The sequence below is a fragment of the Tiliqua scincoides genome, chromosome 5 (genome assembly GCF_035046505.1).
Source record: "Tiliqua scincoides isolate rTilSci1 chromosome 5, rTilSci1.hap2, whole genome shotgun sequence".
NCBI classification, from domain to species: domain Eukaryota; kingdom Metazoa; phylum Chordata; class Lepidosauria; order Squamata; family Scincidae; genus Tiliqua; species Tiliqua scincoides.
Window position 1 is genome coordinate 76917063 of NC_089825.1, and position 16739 is coordinate 76933801.

The 16739-nt window shown below is 43.8% G+C and overlaps 1 pseudogene; it reads left to right on the plus strand.

Annotated features, from left to right (window-relative positions):
- Positions 1 to 13385: 13385 nt before the first annotated feature.
- On the plus strand, positions 13386 to 15929 carry LOC136652289 (amine oxidase [copper-containing] 3 pseudogene; annotated as a pseudogene).
- Positions 15930 to 16739: the final 810 nt, after the last annotated feature.

Here is a 16739-nt window from a genome sequence, read left to right on the forward strand (position 1 = left end):
TGGAAGTGAATTGTGTGTGTGTGTACAAACTTGTGTGCATTGTATATGTTTTCTGTGCAGCAATACCGATGTGTCTGTCTCCAAAACCCACAGTAGATGCCTATACAGTATCTTTACTGGACTGAAAGTACTGAGAATTTGCATACCCCCCCTTTTCCCCCATCAACACCCTTGCCTGTAGCTAAAAATAAGTCACCTGACATGCCATCAAATTGATCAAGTGACCACAGCAATTTTTTATAATTATTGACATGAAGGCAACTTCCTATTGTGGCTGCCCAAGATGCTTGCTGGGTCCATTGACTCAACAAAACCTTGCATTGCAGGGAGGGGTCAGGGACCCCTTTCTGAATATTGAAGCCTGGGTATATAGGAACGAACCCAGCAGCTGTTTGGGGCTACTGTTGTACCAGAAGAATGAAACCCACTTTGGTGCTCAGACCAGCATGCTTCAGTTGTATTGCCCTGGAAGACCCAATCTGAGCCATAGTCTCAAAATGATAGCTGTTGAGATCTGAATCTTGTTCTTTCTGCATCCGGAAGAACCCTCTGCTGTGGTGATCCCTACAATGTGTGAAAGACCATGAAGTCCAAGTACCCCAGAAGTCATTTGAGGAGAAATAACCTGAACTGGATTAGGCCCCCCCATCAGTTTGTGATCTGCTGTTACAGCTCATAGGGACTCTATTAACCCCAACTTGACTTCACAGAGGCATGAAAAGCTCTACAGCGCAAACATCCTTCCCTATCCTGAGCACACACTTTTGTATGACCCTCTTATGTTGTTGTATACTCAGCTATTGCAAGAGACTTTCTTGTGTTGCTAGTGATATGCCATATTAAAGGAGCTGGGAAGTTACCACTTCCTGTACGTGAAATTGTTCCAACAGTGTTTCTTGGATGGCAACTGAGTGAACAAGAGACACCAGGTAACAAAGAAGGTAATGAAAGAGCACAGGTTTGCCGAGCATTTCTTGTCTTTGGTGAATGCCTGTCGGGAGACTTTTCCTAGGTCAGGTGAGCTGGAGAACCTGCTGAGTTCTGATGGGCTGCTGCTAGACTGCATGTAGTGAGCAAAAGCTGGTTTAGCTTTACTTATGCTGCAAAATAAGATGATCATTTTCAGCAAGCAAGTGGAAACATGGCAGGGACTAAAGGACTAATGGCAGCTAAACCTTGTCTATAAAAGATCTGTGATTTCCATCGTAATCACTTCATTAGCGTGGACTTCTTGCTAATGGTTGGTATAAAAGGCCACATACATTATTCAGTTTCCCAAATCCAGCCTCTAAATGTCTGTTCTGTCTTCCTGACTACTGTATTCCTAGAACCATCATTTCCCCTTGGATTTGCAAAGTTTCAATAATATGCTAAACAGGGAATTGAATCCAGAATTAGGCTCAGATGACTTTAGTTATACTAACATAAATTTATTACATAGACTGTACAGTTCTGTATCCGTGCTTGAAATTTCTTGTTGGATTTTATCCTAGTCCTTGCTCCCTCTGTGAGCTTAAAGTAACCAAGGTAGGAGAATACATCCCCACCATCTCTTCAAACGAATTCTTCAGCATAACATAAACACGAGTTCCTATTTCACATAAACTCCACTGAGTCCATTATCTTTTAAGTGCTTGGTGGAAGCCTCTCTTGGATGAGATTGCTTTTATTTTTATCTTTTAAATTATGTGTGGTCTTTTGGTGAGAAATGCTGCCACTGGGACTCACAATCAAGGGTGTGGTGAAGGAGTAGCAGAGATCAAGGGTGTAGTGAAGGGGTAGCAGAGCTCTGGGACCTCTCCTACAGCAGAAGCGGTGATATCGGCAATCACACTCAGATGTTGCCTTTTGGAATTTTTTTCAAGGACTTTAACAATGAAAAAACATGAGGCTCAGCAGGAAGCAAACTGAGATATTTGCCTAAGGGCATTGTTCATCTTTCCCAAGGGAGAGGTGGTGTGTAGCTCATCTTGCATTATGTCTACACTTCTATGGAGATTTATCTGGGAGTAAGTCCTTTTGAACACAGTTGGATGACTGACTAAATGTGCATAGGCTAGCACTGCAAAAAAAATTTTTATATTTGGAATTTTTTAAATCTTATTTTTCAATTTTTATATTTGCTTTAATGCTATGGCAAGCTACTCCAAGAGATTGGGATCAAATGAGCTAGATCTTTAAATGAAATAAACTTTATAAGAAGAAAGAAGTGGCAGGAAAAAGCAACTCAACTGAAGAAATTTTAAAGTTGAATTTTTAAAATCTAAATGCAATTGGGGGTTATGACAAATTTCCAGCACTTTAAAATTTATCACTTTTTACAAGATACTGTAGTTCGGAGTTGCTGTTACAGTTTCTCTGTCCATTTAATTGTTGTTCTCCGTCACCTGGTCTGTTGGACAGTTGTACATCCTCTTCAGTGAAAGTAAATAAATTTCTGGTGACTGCATGGTTTTGTCTTTGTGTTCTCACAGATCCCACCCATTATCTGTCTTTCCTCTTGCTTCACTCAGACTACATGTTATGTAATCTTTGGCATTGTGTTTTGTAGTTGCATAGAGTTTTGTGTTCAAGCTTCACCTTAAACATTTTCCTCTTTGTTTGAAGCTGGACTTTCTGTTTTGACCGAGGATTCAGGTGCAAATGTTTGTTTGAACATGCCAGCTGCTGCAGCATGGCCAGCGTAGTGTGTGGTGTTGCTCTGTAGTTAGGTAGTTATATGCTTTGCTGTTGACAGGGTTTATTTTTTCAGATGCTCACACACCTAGGACGACATTGGCTGATGTATGTGTAATGTGTATGTTGCACATTACCACTGGACACCAGTAGTAATGTGACAAGGCAGCTGATGTGACACAAGTAACATTTTTTTTTTTAAAATGCAATGGTAACTGATAAAGGACTGAAAATGTCCACACCTCAGGTCTCAGATGCTGCTGCTGTGGCTGTTCAGCTCTTGTTCTAAATGGTCTTGTTCCATGGTGACCAGAGGGAAAAGCCCCCTCCCTGAAGTATACTACCTAGCAACCAGGAACAGGTGATGTGTGTGTTGGAGGAAATTAAAAATAGTTTCCTCTTTGGGGGGAAGCAGAGTAGCTTAAGCAGCAGACCCCCCCCCCCTTTTTTGGGCATCACCCCAGGGAACCTCCCTCACCCGGCTGACTGCTAATCAATAAAAAAGACAGGCAATGGCTTGTTACAGTTGCGAAAAGAAGTTATTTACTTACAGTTCCATTGAGTGTATATTTACAGCATCTGATTAGGATCAGAGGTTCAGCTATTACTTAGAGATAGCAAGGCCCTAGAGCTGCCTCGCCCTGCATGCCTTGTACACAAGATGGCCTGGGCATCAGAGCCCTGGTGTGCGCCATCTTAATAGGTTGGTGGTCAGAGGACAAGAGGAAGTGCTCAGAGGAGAAGGGAAGCATAAAGGGTTAGGGCCACACCCCTCAAGGATCACAGAGAGAACAGGCAGAAAGGTCAGTCAGTGGGCCATAGCTTGATCCCTTCTGGACAGCAGACAGAGTTGCACCAACTCTAACACCCCTTTTCAACTCCGGATGCATGATTCATACTTTCTCGTAGACTCTGGAATTTATCTCTTGCTAGTGGCTTAGTCAGGATGTCTGCTATCATTTCTTGGGTTGGACAGTAGTCCATCCTTTCTTGATCATATCATGCACAAAGTGATTTCTGATATCTATGTGCTTTGTGCGTGCATTTGGGCTTTCTGATTGTGCTAATCTGATACAACTCTGGTTGTCTTCAAACACTTGGATTGGCTTTTGTTCATCTGTGCCCAAATCACTTAACAATTGACAAAGCCACATTATTTCTCTGCAAGTTTCTGATGCAGATATGTACTTGGCCTCTGTGGAAGAAAGAGCAACAGAGGTTTGTTTCCTGCTTGCCCAGCTGATTGCTCCACCCCCATACAGAGCCAAATGTCCACTGGTTAACTTTCGGTCAGCTCTGTCTTCTCCCCAGTCTGAGTCAGTGTAGACTACTAATTGAGGCTTTTCACTGGCTGGCAACTTCAGTCTGAAGTCTAGGGTACCTTTTAGGTATCTTGCAACCCTTTTAACTCCAAGTCAGTCCCATTTTGTGGGAGAATTTGTTTTCCTGCTCAAAATCCCTACAGCAGTAGTAATGTCTGGCCTGGTTGTGTTGGACAGGTAAAGCAACCGGCCTACTGCTTCTCTGTATTGTGTATTGTTTGGGAGAGGTTCACTTTCATCTTTTTGTTTAAGAAAGTTGGTCTCTATTGTTGTAGCTGTTGGGTGTGCATCTTTGAGTCCTAGTGACTCCAACAAGTCCAAAATCTTTGTTTTCTGGCTGAGAAGAAAACTTCCATCTTCCTCTCTGTCCACTTGCATACCCAAGTAATGTGACATCTCCTAGCTCCTTAATTTCCACCTCTTTGTTCAGGTGATTTACTATGTCTCTGTAGTCTTGTTCCCTCTCATAAAAACATAGCAAGTTATCTACATAAACCAAGAGATATGTTCATCTTCAGTCCTTTTGTTTTTTGTACAGACACTGGTCTGCTGCACCTTGTGTGAAGTGTTGTTGTGTCAACATCTGGTCCAGTTTTTCATTCCAAGCTTTGGCTGATTGCCTTAAGCCACACAGCCCCTCTGAAGCTTGCATACAAGGTGAGCTTTCTTGCTGTCTGTGAAACCTGGTGGTTGTTTCATATAAAACTCCTCTTTAATTTCTCTGTGGAGAAATGCAGCTTTAACATCCAAATGGCATACACATATTTTCCTTGAAGCAGCTATGCTCAGGAGCAGTCTTATAGTAGTGTGTTTCACTACGGGTGTGAAAACCTCATCAAAATCTTCTCCATATTTCTGGGAGTAACTTTGGCTACTAGTCTTGCTTTGTAGCGCTCTACTTGCCCTTGTGCATTTGTTTTGGCCTTAAAGACCCATTTGCATTCTATCGCCTTTTTACTTGGTTAATTTCCATGTTTTGTTTTTGTGTAGTGCATTTCTTGTGCAGCTCTTTTCCACTTACTTGATTCGTCTGCAGGCATTGCTTCCACTTCTTCTCAGGATTCTGGTTCGTGTTCTGGCAACGACCTTGCAAGCTAGGTCAGTCCAAATGGTGAAGGTGGTATGCCTTTGTTTCTCTTGGGATGAACGTCTGGGTTCTGCTGGAACCTGGTCTGCTCCTGTGGCATATTCTGGCTCTGACAATTCCTCTTCCCCATCAGTCTCCCCTTCTGCTGCTGCACTGGTCTCAGACTCTGGCGATGAGGGTCCTGGTATGCTGTTATGGTAAACTGGTGCATACACGAGTTCCCATCAATGAACCTTTTACCTTTGTCAGCTCTCTCATTCTCAGCAAAGTATAGACCATGCCTAGTGGCACCTTTCCGGTGTGCATGTCCATAACTTTGTAACCTTTTGTGCCTGGAGCATATCCTATGAGGAGACCTTCTTCGAGGTCTAGCTTGGACCTTTTCTCCTTTGGAACATAAGTATAGACTTTGCAGCAGAACACACGAAGATGCTTCATGTCTGGTGCTCTGCCATGCCACAGCTCAAAAGGAGTGTTGCTGTCTAAAACACCTTTAGTGGGTGTTTTGCAAATAGTTGGCTGTGACTATTGCTTCACTCCAAAAATTTGTGGGTAGGTGACCTAATATCGCAGGCCCCCACTGGATGCTGAGTACAAGCAGATGGTGCGTCACCCCCTAGTGCGTGTCACCCGGTGCAGCCCGCACCCCCCGCACCCCCCACACCCTGCTAGTGGCGCCACTGCCGTCCAGTCATCTGCAGGAGTGAATAGTCTGGATGTCTGCTAAGCTTTTCATCGTCTCTATTCATTTCTCTCTCTCTCTCTCATAGGACATCTGTGTATTTTCTTTTTTGCCAAGATATTAGCCCAAATGTACATTAGAATAATTGTCCAGAATACCTTACTTTCATTGCAATCAGAGGTAACGTCATTGTTGTCTTAATTTTTTTTTTTTAGACTGCAGTAGCGGCTATGGGCCTTCCTACAGAATGATGGTTGGTTTTATTGATCCATCAGACAAACGGAAATTTGGATCATAGAAGACAGCCCTCCTGTCTCTGAAACTGACCTCTTTATGGGCATATAGAGGTCTATTTCCCAACTCCCTATATTGATGAAAATGGCTTTCTTTTATGTAGTAGACACTGCCATCTGGTGGCCAAGCCTTCTTGTTGCAGATTTGTGTATGAATGTGTCTATATAAAAATGCCAAGGTTCCTTTTGAGATGGAAGATGCATCTGATGATCTGAAGGCCAAACAAGACCTTATACTGTATGTGGAAGATACATGAATTTATCTTCACATTTTTCAGAAACAAAAACTGTCTCTGAGACTGCAGTAGGAGCAGGACAAGTGGATTATTTTTTTTTCTCCTTTTATGAGTGGATAAGTGTATAGAAAGAGAATCCAAAACACAAAAGAAGGGAAAGGAAAAGGGGAAAATACATATTATAAGAATGCATAAAAGCTAAAAAAAAGCTAGTAAAAAGCAATCTACATATAAATTTCCAAGCAAGACTGCCAGATATCGAAAGCTGTATCTATCTACAGTTGGTGTCTATATGACATAAGTTCAAATATGAATAAGGTTAGAACATCCTCAATCCATTATGTAATAGTAAGGGGGATACTTCCCATACTGCAATATAAATCTTTTACATATGGTAAAGGCACAAAGAGTCCATTTCCACTGTTCTTCAGTTAATCTCTGTGACATAGGCAAATAGTTCAAAAGAATACAAGTATCAGTGTTTGGTGTAATACAGAGTTAATAGGAATAATTTTCCAAAAACTGATTAAAGAATCTGTTTTTTTCCAAAATAATTTTCCAAAAATTGATAGTATAGAGACGTTGTAGTGGCCAGTAGACTCTGAAAATAAACTTTTGTTGAATTTATTGCAGTTTGAGATACATAGGCATTACAGTTGTAGTATTAAAAAACTGTTTTCCATTGATAGGGCAATCCAACTGTGTATTCCTTATCCCTATTCCATAGCAGGAAGGCTACTCAAGTCTGGAAACCTTGACTGGGACCTCTGGGTTCTAAACACCAACAAGTGGTTAGATCTGCAGTGAAGTTTCTTCCATAGATTCCCTGGTGCAGATGAACAGCTGATTCTTAGATGCTCAGGAGTAGGGGAAATTAAATGCTCCTCTGTTGCCCCTCTCAAAACCAATATTTCCCAACTCCTGAGCAATAAATAAAGCAAGACAAATAAGCCTTGTAAAGAAAAGCATACAAGAGAGTCCTAATAAATTAGGGACAAAGGAAACAGCCAGATTCACCTTGACCTTTCCACCCCCAAAATGCCCTTTGAGAGATGAAAAGGTTTTGATTTCAGCTTCCAGTGTTTACAGCAAAGGAAGATGCTTTCAGCAGTCTTCAGAGCAAAACAAGGAGCATGTGAAAGCGGCTTGGTGAGGCTTTGTCCTTTATTGGCCTTGAGGCCAGTGTATGATTCCTTGTGGTCCTAGCACTGGCAGGCCAAGTAACTACCATCCTATCATTGGGGCCTCTCTTTGTGGAGATGGTAGCAGAACTGGAGCACTTACTGTGCGCCCCCCCCCATTCTGGTGGTAAACTGCTGGAAAAAAAACCCTTCATCTTCCTTTCAGGTACATACAGGATTTGTGGATAAAGCAAATATAACTGAAATGCCAGAGCATCTCCTGTGCTCTCCCCTCCAAATGAAATGGAGTGAGAGCAGATTTGGCACTGAATCTTCTCACTGCTCAAGAATGTGGAGAACCCAGCACAGAAGAGATGCTTCCTTTACCACCGCCATGCCTTATGTGGTGGGATTTTGCCCACAAAGGAAAATGTTGGCCGTCTTGAAGCATTTAATCTGGTCCCGAGCATCACTTTTCAGATAACTCTCCCCTTGCAACTTACCTGAAGTAAGATTGCCTGAAGTGTCTGAGAGATTCAGAATGTAGAAGCCATTACCAAATCCTTCCTGGATCTTTCAATATGTTATCATCTTTCAATCAGTATAGACAGGAAGAATAAGATCACTGCCAAAATTCACAGTCTCTGCTGATCATTAGAACATACATCATTACTAACATGCTATAATAACCAATAAGATCACTAATGCTCTCTTCATTCCTCCCTCTTTGTCTCACTAATGCAATCTTTTTGTAGTAGTAAAGATGAATAATGCAAAGTTAGAGTAAACCAAGCAAGACTTTCTGGTCTGGTCTTTCTGGTCTGGGGAGCACAATGTTCTGACCAACTGACATTTGCACTAAGGGGCTATGATGTCAGAGTGTGATGTCACATGAAGGCAGTGTTGTATTCAAGCCCCTAACCCCTCTCACGTCAAATCCTTGCTCAGAATTCTTGAGCTGAGTCTCAAGTCTCTGAGCCAAAATCAACAGAAAAAAGGGTGGTGGTGGAGTTTTACATACTCCCCTGATATTTCCATCTGCACTTCACTCAGCGATGTGTTTACTTAGTCCTTTATTTCAACCACAATTTTTGTAAACAAAGCTGTGCTGTTAATCAAATTTATCAAAATTGCATGAAAAAAATGATTTATTATTATTATTTATTATTTTATTAATTTATACCCCGCCTTTTTGCCCAACGGGCACACAAGGTGGCTTACAACACAGTCAAAAGGGCCCCCCCAGATGATCTAAGAGCACGGGCAGGATTGTAGGGAAGGAGGCGGTCCCTCAAATACCCCGGACCCGAGCCGTAAAGGGCTTTAAAACATATTTTTAAAATATATTAAAATAAAATTTATTTTAAATAAATAAAATACTTTATTTTTTAAAAACATAATTGTCCCCCAGCCTGCAATGGTGAGGTCTCAAAATGATTCTGCTTTCACCAGGCAATCTGTCAGTTTTCATCCTCGCATTTCAGTCATAAAATTTTGTACAATTTATATCAAAGCAGTTATGACGGGCCAATGTCCTGAGGTACTTCTGCACAGGCAGGTCAGAACGGGTTGGGGGAGGGGGGGTTAAGGCACCCTGGTTCGTTCAGGCCAAACAGTTCTGACTCTCATGGCCTCAAGCAGAAAAGAAACAACCCTTGTGCTACATAGATTGATGATCCCACTCCCAGTGTTCTGTAATGTGCCCTGAAAAATGCCTGATAGGGTTCCCATCTATGTGCTTACATGATACACTTATATTAAGCGATTCTTTATTACATTATTTATTTATTACACTTTTCTCGAAGACTTGAGTCATGTAGAATCAAGGCAGTTTACATAGGCAGACTGACCATAAACTGCTTTTTATTTAAAATGGTTTATTACAGGTTTTTTTTCTGAGAGAAACTCATAGGCTCTTCCATTTCTCCAGATGTTTCCCTTCATAGTGCAATAATTGTCTTGGCTGCAGAGCTCTTGTGCTTTCCAAGCTTTCGCTATTAGAAAACCACCTCCTAACAATTGGCTCCCACTGATGAGTCAACCAGCCATTTGTGAACTGTGCATCATCTGTCCTTGATTGTTCAGCTTGTACAGAATATACTGTAGCTTCCCATCTGCAAATGGATGGGTCAGGAAGAGATTATTGCACCAAAGGTTCAGTACCTGCATGGGCTGTTTCTAGCATTTCAAGTGCTGATTCTAAACCTTAAATAGCTTAGATCCCATATCATGTAGGGAGCAAAACTGCCAACACCTTCTCTGGCTATGTCTCACCATGATGCTTCAGTTGAAAGCAGTCTTTGTGGTATCCTCCATCCAGCACATAGAAAGCCATCCTTGGAATAATAGCTTCTTGGAACTCCCTTTTCCTAAGGGGCAAACTAGAAGTGCACTTCCTTGCATTTTTAACAAGCATGGTTGAACCCAAAAGTGCCTCTTATTTCACCAAAAACCAGGAAGGACTACTTTCCCTTTATGCTGTTTTCTTGCAGAAAATCTCCCCCACAAGCTGCTGTTTCCTTCCCAAGCATCTGTTCAGCACAAAAACAGCATGAGGGAAAAGCATCCCACGGTTCCAGTCGGGATCAGAAGGGGCCCCCATAGCTGGTTCTTAAGAACGTAAGAACAGTCCCACTGGATCGGGCCATAGGCCCATCTAGTCCAGCTTCCTGTATCTCACAGCAGCCCACCAAATGCCCCAGGGAGCACACCAGATAACAAGAGACCTCATCCTGGTGCCCTCCCTTGCATCTGGCATTCTGACATAGCCCATTTCTAAAATCAGGAGGTTGCACATGCACATCATGGCTTGTAACCCGTAATGGATTTTTCCTCCAGAAACTTGTCCAATCCCCTTTTAAAGGCGTCCAGGCCAGATGCCATCACCACATCCTGTGGAAAGGGGTTCCACAGACCAACCACATGCTGAGTAAAGAAATATTTTCTTTTGTCTGTTCTAACTCTCCCAACACTCAGTTTTAGTGGATGTCCCCTGGTTCTGGTGTAATGTGAGAGTGTAAAGAGCATCTCTCTATCCACTCTGTCCATCTCCTGCATAATTTTGTATGTCTCAATCATGTCCCCCCTCAGGTGTCTCCTTTCTAGACTGAAGAGGCCCAAACACCATAGCCTTTCCTCATAAGGAAGGTGCCCCAGCCCAGCAATCACCTTTTCCATTTCCACTATATCCTTTTCGAGATGCGGCGACCAGAACTGGACAAAATACTCCAGGTATTACCATAGATTTGTACAATGGCATTATAATATTAGCCGTTTTGTTCTCAATACCTTTTCTAATGATCCCAAGCATAGAAATGGCCTTCTTCACTGCCGCCGCACATTGGGTCGACACTTTCATCGACCTGTCCACCACCACCCCAAGATCTCTCTCCTGATCTGTCACAGACAGCTCAGAACCCATCAGCCTATATGTAAAGTTTTGATTTTTTTGCTCCAATGTGCATGACTTTACACTTACTGACATTGAAGCGCATCTGCCATTTTATTGCCCATTCTGCCAGTCTGGAGAGATCCTTCTTCTTGTTCTTGCAGAACAAGAGCTGCTTTCCAGTTTTATCTGTAAAAATGCAAGTGAGCATTCATTTAATTTGACACAGCTCAGGCCAGCGTATCTTCTGGAAATGATGCACAGCCTTACCTTGGGTAAGCAGAGATCACTAGGGTTTCTTTTAATGATTTTCTAGTAGTTGACCTTTTTTGTTTTTTGGAACAAGTTTGTTATTTTAGTATATGCTTGAATTTTAAAGTGTTACCTACATTAACAGCGCAGTCTTATGCATGCCATTTCAGAAGGAAGTCCCCTTATGTTCAGTGGGACCTGCTCCCAGGAAAGTGTGAATAGGATTGTAGCTTAAGACTTTAGGTTCTGGGTATTATAACAATCTAAGGAATTAATAAAAGACTTAACTAAGGATGCAATCTTTCCAGCATCGACATGAGGGCAATGCAACTCTGAAGTAAGAGAACAAACATTCCCTTACTTTGAGGAGGCCTCCGTGAGTGCTACCCAACTGCAGGATGCAGTGTATGTCCTGTTGGCACAGCTGTGCCAGTGCTGGAAAGTGGGTTAGGATTTGGGTCTAAGACACCACTTCTCAGTCTCTCATGTCGCCTATGATGATGTTTTACATTGGGCAAGCGGGAGCAGCTTAGAAAAGTTTTTTTATTTATTTAAAGGAATCCTTTCCAGTAGATGATGCTGATGTGGCAAGCCTTTGCTGGGACCAATGCCTATTCAGCAAAGGAGTTTGCTAGGAAGAGGAATGGATGTGGTCCCAAATGGAGTCAGGTCACATGGGGCCATCTGAGGAGGATCAGTCCCTGAAAGGAGAAAGAAAGAGTGTATTCACTGCAGGGGAGAGGTTTCAGGAAACCAGAACGGAGCAGGCTGGAAACAGACGTGGAAATTCCCAGGCAGTGCCCCTGCTGCCTGGGTGTGTTCGTGTTTTTCTTTCCTTAGCTGGGACAGGCACAGATTGTCTGAAGGCTTCCTGCTGTGGATTTGAAGGTCCAGTACAGGGGCAGCTAGCTGGCGTGTGCCCTCACGTGTGCCCGGGAGATGCTGAGGGAAGAAGGAAAGTGCCCCACTTACAAGCACATTTTACCAACTAGAACACAGTTGGATTTCCTGCAGTGTGATGTCTAGTCCTGTGCTCATGCCAAGGCAATGTGTAGAGCTATGGGAATGCAGGTGTGTGCATCTCAATCTGGGGCCTTGTCTTCAGTTGTCAAGTGGGGGTCGCTGGGAGAGGTCTCTTGCTCGGAAGGCAATGAACAGGGACCGCTGCACTTGTGCTTCCCTTTCTGCAAAGCAACACTTCCTTACCCCTACCCACAATTTGATATTTCTTATAAAAAGTAAGGACTGGCAAAGCATACCCCAGTTTTCAGGAAGAAGTGGGTCAGGAGGAGGTTGCACTTCATGCATGTGCATTAACCAGATGTGGTGATGGTGGGAGTTATGACTCAAGGTTTGGAATAAAACATGGGACATCTTGCGGTGTCTTGTTTTTTGGCAAGACAAGATCCAGTCAATGGCGTGCATGTAGTTTGGATGCAATTTTAAAAAATAAAAGTACTTAACATTTGTCTAGCAATTGTGAATCATCTTGCTCTCAATGTACTATGTCCCTATTGCAACTGGGGTGTTGAGGCTTAGAGGGAGCAGCTTGTCTAAGGCTGAAGACAAGCGAGTTTGGGGCAGAGGCAAGATTTGAACTGGGGCAGACTAGCAGCTTAGCTGCTGTGCTAAACCAAAAGTATCTGTCTTAAGCTAGTTTTGTATTGACCTTGACTGATTCTTTTAAATGCTGGATTCCGTTGGATCTTCTATGGGACAGAGGCCAATGTAAGTCTTTTAGGGCACAATCCTCACCAATTTTCCAGCACCAAGTTAAGGGCAATGCAACTGAGGTAAGGGAACAAACATTGCCTTACCTTGAGGAGTTCTCCGTGACTGCCCCCCAACTGCAGGACGCAGCACATGCCCCACTGGCACAGCCAGTGTTGGAAAGTTGGTTAGGATTGCGCCCTTAATGAAGGACTGAAGTTGTATTGTGAGCACAGAGCAACTCCACATGCCTTGCCATGCAGAATCCAGGCATACTGAACCTGTCAGAGCCTCCAGTATCTGCATTGCCCTGAACTTGCAAACATCTTCAGGAAGTTGGCTGGACTGAACAAGTAGGCAGGAGCAAGACCGAATTGTGTGTGATGTGTCTGAGTCACCAGTAGCTACATCTCAGGGCTGCCTCTGTCTCCGGAAAGTCACATAAAGCAAAACAGTCCTCCCTGCCTTTGCAGAGCCCCTGCAAAGCCCCTGAGCTCCTCCTTCAATTTTTTGTCTTCACTGTCTCTGATCCTGCTGGTCACAGTTCAAAGAAGCTGTTTAGAACAGGATTGCCACTGCTGGGCTTCTTCATGCTTCCCTGCCTCTACTGTTGCAAATATGAACCTGAAAACTCTTCTGGTTATGTTCCTTCTAGCCTTGGTTGCAATTTTTGCTTTGGTTTGCGTCTTGTTGATTAGAGGTGGAAAGCCTGCTGGTTGTGACTCCCAGTCAGAAGGCTCCCTGGAGTATCTGCACACCGAACAGAGCTGGGTCTTTGCTGATCTAACCCAAGAGGAGATGGTCCAGGTGATGCAATACCTAAAGACTCATCTTGGGACAGGCTTGGTAGATGCATCTCATGCCAGTCCTTCTGATAATTGCGTTTATTTGATTGACTTGCAGTTGCCACCCAAAGCAGAGGCTTTGGCCTTCCTGGATCATGGAGGAAGCCGTCCACCTCGGCAAGCACTGGCAGTGGTGTATTTTGGAAATCAGCTGGATCCAAATGTCACCGAGTATGTGGTGGGCCCCCTCCCAGAGCCAGTGTATCACCGGGACGTAACCATGCAAAAATATGGAGGGCAGGTGCCCTATTATCGCAGGCCCCCACTGGATGCTGAGTACAAGCAGATGGCGCACGTTTTGCTCAGTGCCGTGTTCCCCACAGCCCCGACCTTCATGCAGAAGGTGTTGAATTTTGACGGGACCAACCTAGCAATACTGACCACATCACCCCGGGGATTAAAGTCCGGGGACCGTGCCACTTGGCTAGTCCTCTTCCAGAATGTAACTGGTTTCTTTTTGCACCCTGTTGGGCTAGAAGTACTGTTGGATCATAGCAGCCTGGATATCTCCCGCTGGACTCTGAAGAAAGTGTTCTACAATGGCCAGTACTACAGGGACTTGGCAGAGCTGGAGAGAGAATTTTCAGCAGGGCGTGTGCATGTGGAGTCCATCAGGAGGGTTGCTGCTGATGGAAACTTTTCTTCCATGAAGCCCAGGGAGGATGCTCCCAGGGTGGGCCCTTTGCAGTATGAGCCTCATGGAAGACGTTACAGTGTGAGAAACAATCAGGTTGTCTCTTCCTCTTGGAGCTTTGCCTTTAGGATGGATGTGAGCAGGGGGCCACAACTATTTGATATCAGGTTCAAAGGTCAAAGGATTGTCTATGAGCTCAGTGTGCAAGACACCATGTCTGTCTATGGCTCCAACAGCCCTGGAGCGATGTCAATCCGGTACATGGATGGGAGCTTTGGAATTGGAAGGCTCACATCCCCTCTGGTCCGAGGCGTCGACTGCCCTTATTCTGCTTCCTATCTTGATGTTCACTCTGTAGCGCAAATGGAAAAGCCCCTGGTGATCCGCGATGGCCTCTGTGTCTTTGAGCAGGACGTGGGGGCTCCACTTCGGCGTCACTACTCCAACCTTCGTTCCCTCTACTATGGGGGACTGTCTGGCACTGCACTGGTCTTGCGCTCTGTGACCACGGTGGGCAACTATGACTATGTTTGGGACTTCGTATTCTATCCGAATGGAGCCTTGGAAAGTAAAGTTCGAGCTAGCGGTTATATAAGCACATCTTTCCTGTATGGTGATGGGCTCAATTATGGAAATCGGGTGGGCGACCACACCCTGGGGACAATCCACACCCACTTCATTGGCTACAAGGTGGACCTGGACATTGGTGGTAAGTGCTTGTGTAGTCTGCCTTCCTGCCTGCAGCAGGTAGAGTCACAACCCTCTGGGTGCTGCTTTTCTCTGTATCTTGCTTCTTTGCAAGGCCATAACATATGTTCTCTGTAATGGAAGCTTTAGAGTACCACCTATCCATAGTCAGTGTCATTGAGCTTAATGGAAAAAGCAAGAGTGCCATCCTTCCTTCTTGATAAGAATGTTTCCCCGATGGTTGGCAGTCAATGGTTCTTATGTCCCTCCAGACATCTGCATCAATGGATAGTCTGAATCTCTGCTTAAGATATTCCATGTCTTGCCACATGTCTGAAGCAGAGACTGAGAAAATAGCCAGGTATATATACAGATATTTTCTTTTTTTGTCAAATATTAGCACAATTGCCCAGAATACCCTGTTTCCACTGCAACCAGATGTGATGTCTTCATTGGTGTCCCTGTACTCCATTTTCTCTCTCTCTCCCTGTGTATGTGTGTGTGTTGAAGCTATTATAATAGTGCTGAGCCTCCCTACAGAATGATCCATCAGCCCAACTGCAGTTTGCATGCTAGAGGACATCCCTCCTGTCTCTCAAACTGGCTTTGTTATGAGTGTCCCAGTGTTAATGAAAATGCTTTCTTTCACCTAGTAGACACTGCCATCTGGTGGCTAAGGGGTAAGCAGCTTTGGTTGTCAGCATGTCTACAAGGCCAGGCTTCCTTTTGAGAGGGAAGATGCATCTAGTGTTCTGAAGACCAATCTAGATGTTATGTATGGAAGATGCATGAATTCATCTCTGAGTTTTTCAGAAATGAAAGCTATCTGCAGTTTGAGCAGGACAGGAGGAAGATTAACTCTTCCCTTCCTGCCATTTTCCCACTTAAAATGGTCTTCCCAATTGTAGTCAGTTTCTTTTGATGGCCAGACTTGACCCATTTTCTCTGATCTAGAACCATATTGTTGCGCACTTCCCCATGTCCCCCAAGGAGTGACAGGCAATCACACCAGCTCAGTTTCTCTCCAAGAAAACCCAGTCCTGCTGCTAATACTAGTTTTATGTTTTATCTCCAGGTCTCTGAGCAGTAAAAAGTTCTAGTGGCAGCACTTTTGGGTTTAGTTTCTTTTTAAAGGGGAAGTAATATACTGGAGACAGTTTTTGTAATTTTTGCTTATATATAAGCAGGTGCCAATGGTGGCAAATCACAGGACGTACACACCCCTTCCCTGATCTCTCCCTTCAGCTGGAGTTTGTGTGTATCACCTTCTCTGATTTCTGATAGATTTCCTATCTACAAGTGTGCATGATATACTATTAGGAAAGCATCTCCTAACAATTAGCTCCCACTGATGAGTTAACCAGCTATCTGTGTACTCTTCATTAGAAGAGCCCTGCTGCATCAGGCCAAGGACCCATACAGGAAGCTGGATACAGGAAATCCACCTTCTGGTATCTCACAGTGGCCCACCTGTGATAGCTCTCTGCTCTGTTCTGACTGGAATCAAGTGCAGAAGTTTTAAATAGAAAATTAGTTTATTAAAAGGGAAATTAGGACAAGGTTCAAGTACTCAGAAACAGGAACCCGGAGGCTTGGAAACAGAGGCAAATGAAACAAAACCTGGATGCAGGCTGCATATACTTTTTCCTAGCTGGACTTGCATACTGCATTTTGTTGTAATTCCTTTGCTGGCCTTGAGGTTCCAGAAGGGGAGGTCAGCAGTGCACAAATATCTTTGCAAGTGTTTGAATAAAAACCCACCATCTCTCAATGCAGGCGTTAGGAGTTTCAGTGGGATCTAATGGC